The sequence below is a fragment of the Gymnoscopelus braueri genome, assembly GCF_963280865.1.
Source record: "Gymnoscopelus braueri genome assembly, chromosome: 18".
Taxonomy (NCBI): Eukaryota; Metazoa; Chordata; class Actinopteri; order Myctophiformes; family Myctophidae; genus Gymnoscopelus; species Gymnoscopelus braueri.
In genome coordinates, this window is record NC_137618.1 from 4,319,147 (window position 1) to 4,323,074 (window position 3,928).

Here is a 3,928-nt window from a genome sequence, read left to right on the forward strand (position 1 = left end):
GACAGACAGACAGACAGACAGACAGACAGACAGACAGACAGACAGACAGACAGAGAGACAGACAGACAGACAGACAGACAGACAGACAGACAGAGAGACAGAGAGACAGACAGACAGACAGACAGACAGACAGACAGACAGAGAGACAGACAGACAGACAGACAGACAGAGAGACAGAGAGACAGACAGACAGACAGACAGACAGACAGACAGACAGAGAGACAGACAGACAGACAGACAGACAGACAGACAGACAGACAGAGAGAGAGACAGACAGACAGACAGACAGACAGACAGACAGACAGACAGACAGACAGACAGACAGACAGAGAGACAGACAGACAGACAGACAGACAGACAGAGAGACAGAGAGACAGACAGACAGACAGACAGACAGAGAGACAGACAGACAGACAGACAGACAGACAGAGAGACAGAGAGACAGACAGACAGACAGACAGAGAGACAGACAGACAGACAGAGAGACAGACAGACAGACAGACAGACAGACAGACAGACAGACAGAGAGAGAGACAGACAGACAGACAGACAGACAGACAGACAGACAGACAGACAGACAGAGAGACAGACAGACAGACAGACAGACAGACAGACAGACAGACAGACAGACAGACAGACAGACAGACAGACAGACAGAGAGACAGACAGACAGACAGACAGAATTAAATGTATGTAATTACAGAAAGTAATTACATACATGTGTCTCAAGTACTGTACTTAAGTTACTTATACTTTCCTTGGGTATATTTCCACTTCATGATACTTTAAATACTTTAAATACTTCTACTCTGCTACATCTCAGAGCAGAGTTTTATAGATTTTGAAGAAGTAAAAAATAATAATAATAAATTAGTCATTCATGAGTATATATATCTATATATTTTACATTATATTTATATGTCAATACGTTGTACTACTTTTACTCAAATAAAATGATGAATAGAGGACTATTACTTTTAACAGAACATTACATTGATAAATTGCTACTTTTACTTAAATAGCTACAAAATAAAAAATAAATCTGAACATAATTTTGTTGACAATACTTTATCAGCTACTTTTACTCGAGTTAAATTGTGTACTTTTTTACTTGTATTCAGAGTTCTATAACGAACAGATCTACAAGCTGTCAACGAGTCTCTCGGTGTGAGGCTGCTGTCAACTTGTAGATCGGCTCTTTTCTCGGCTTCAAGTTCAGCAGCACTTCTTAAGCCTTAAAGTTAATCCTCTCCAGCTATTTCTGGATCGATCGCTCGCGCGCCGCGAAAAATAGCAGATCTACAAGCTCACGACGCGTCGCGGACGCGACGCGTCGTGAGCTTGTAGATCTGCTATTTTTCCTCTCTCTCTCCAAAACTTACCGAGGTTTTGAAGATCAGATAAAGTCCTCCTTTGAGCTTTAAAACGACATCTATGTCATCATAATGAACTGATCCAGTTAAAGTGACATGGGGTTGGTAGATCTAGACAGAAATAACGTGAGGGTTTGTAGATCTGACGTTAGTTGGACTGCATGGGTTGTGTTGTTGTGGGAAGTCAAGTCTCTCTGGCTGGGAGGGGGGGGGGGGGTTGACGGCAGCCGCCGAGGGTCAAAAATCACGGCAGTGACTTAGCCCTCAAACCCAGGAACCACTTTACTTGTTCCTGGTTTTGAGAATGTTTTACATTTACAACCCGTACATCTAACTTCAATGTTCAAATTTCAAATATGAAGCACTGACCCCACGGCCCGGGATGTACCAAGTTAAAGCGCCTTGGTCTAAGTACCCGTATCTTACGTATTGTTCGATAAAAAATCATTTTTAATCCGATTGGTGTTCATTTTCTCCGCTTTCAACGACGCGCCCCTATCGGTTAGAAGGTGTATTGCACTCTGATGCAGCATACAAAACAAAAGAAATGGCTGCCGATTGGATTAAAATGCTTTGTATTGTTCAATGTGGAAGATACGGGTACTTAAACCTAAGCGCTTTAACTTGTAACAACCGTGGCCGTGGGGATAAAACTTTATATTTGAAATTTGAACCTTATTGTAGATGTACCGGTTGTAAATGTAAAACATTCTTGAACCAGGAATAAGTGGTTCCATGACGCTTGTGACAGACGAACTATGGCAAGGCGGTGACTAATTATGGATATTTGCTCCTGCCACAATGTAGGCCTATTACTTGCAGGCAGCACACTATTTGTTTTAATTTTCTTCATTCACTTGTTTGTATTTTATACTGTTCATGTTTGTTTTACCCTCTATTAGTATTTATTTTATTATACAAAATTTTTTCACCCACTCTTTTACAACTGTAAACAAACATGTGATGTTACAATTTGACAAGGTGAGCATGAATTTGTTGACTGCCTTCTTACAAAAGTATTGGCATCAAAATATACTCAAAGTAGGTCTACCAAAAGTAAAAGTAGGCTACTCATTGTGCAGAATGTCCCATTTCACATGTTCAAAATGTATACAAAACTTTTGAAAATAACAGATATACAAGCTCACAATTGTGAGCTTGTAGATTGGCTATTTTCAAATAGACCTTATAGTGGTTAATGTTTAGTAATAAAAATCTAAATCTAAAAATTAACTAGTAGTAACTAAAGTTTTCAAATAATTGTAGTGGAGTAAAAGTATATTTTCCTCAGAGATGTAGTGGAGTAGAAGTAATAGTATTGAAAATTGGAATTACTCCAACATTTTACTAAGTACAGTAGGCTACAGTTTACGATACGAGGTCAACTAAAATGGGTCGCCCATGAAAGCCGCAATGGCTTGTTTCAAATGGGATCCTCACGTAGGCCTACTCAATTCATGGAGATAATGTATAATAAAGTAATAAGATAAACAGGACAAATAACACAATAACTTCACAAAATAAGCTATATGAATTCATACCCGTAGGCCTATTGGTGTGATTCCTATAAATACATTTGCAATGATAATAAATGATAAATAATGACAAATAAATACACCTTTTTTCTGAATCTTAAAAAAAAAAAGGCGTGTGCCTCCCCGTCGGGGAATTGAACCCCGGTCTCCCGCGTGACAGGCGGGGATACTGACCACTATACTAACGAGGACTGGTGATCACCCAATGGTCAAACACTACCCTCTAGTGGTGAAAGATATTACTGGACTGATGTGGTATCATGCATTGATACTACAGTACAGGATGGACATAAATAATAATAATAATATGAATGGATTTTATTTATAATTTACTTTACATTTTGTGAAAAAGTACTACAATAGGCAATTGCATAAAAACAAATCATCACATAATTGAAAAAATTATAAAGCCTAGAAGTAAAACCAGTGTAGATAAAAAAAATCTTTGTTAAAAAGGTAGGTCTTTAGTCCTCTCTTAAAAGAGTCAACTGATCTCATATCTCATATCTCATATCTACAAGCTATCATAGATCTACAAGCTCAACGCAACACGTTCTGCTATTTTCACTACTTAATGTGATGCACAGGGAAACAACTAGGTCTGAATAAATTAAGAATGACTTCTTGGAGTCAACTTTGTTTATTGTATATTAATAGTAAAAGACAGAATACAACAGATACAATGTAATCAATTCCATAGCAATGTAACAATGATAAAGCTGCACATTCTGTCTAAATCACTTTTCATTCTAGATAGTAATATTATTCAAAATGTAACTGAAAGCCTTAAAGGTGACATGGCAGTTAAATCCTACTGCAAAAATGTCCATTTAAATATGTACTGTATATCAAAAGTTGATTCTTTCAATAATCCTTCATCTAAAGAAAATGAATACAGATGAACATTTTCATCGCACAAAAAGCAATAGAATTAAATCTAGGGGTCAACTTTATTTATGTTTATTAATAGTATGCTAAAAGACAGAATACAACAGACACATATTTAACCACTTGAGCCCT

General features: G+C 37.5%; 1 protein-coding gene across 1 annotated transcript in view; it reads right to left on the reverse strand.

Moving 5' to 3' along the window:
- LOC308105822 (alsin-like) overlaps window positions 1-1,552 on the reverse strand; it is a gene marked incomplete at its 3' end in the record, with an annotated part of 26,848 nt that extends 25,296 nt beyond the window's left edge. The window contains exon 1 of the mRNA XM_080456746.1: window positions 1,383-1,552. The remainder of the gene's footprint in view (window positions 1-1,382) is intronic.
- Window positions 1,553-3,928: the final 2,376 nt, after the last annotated feature.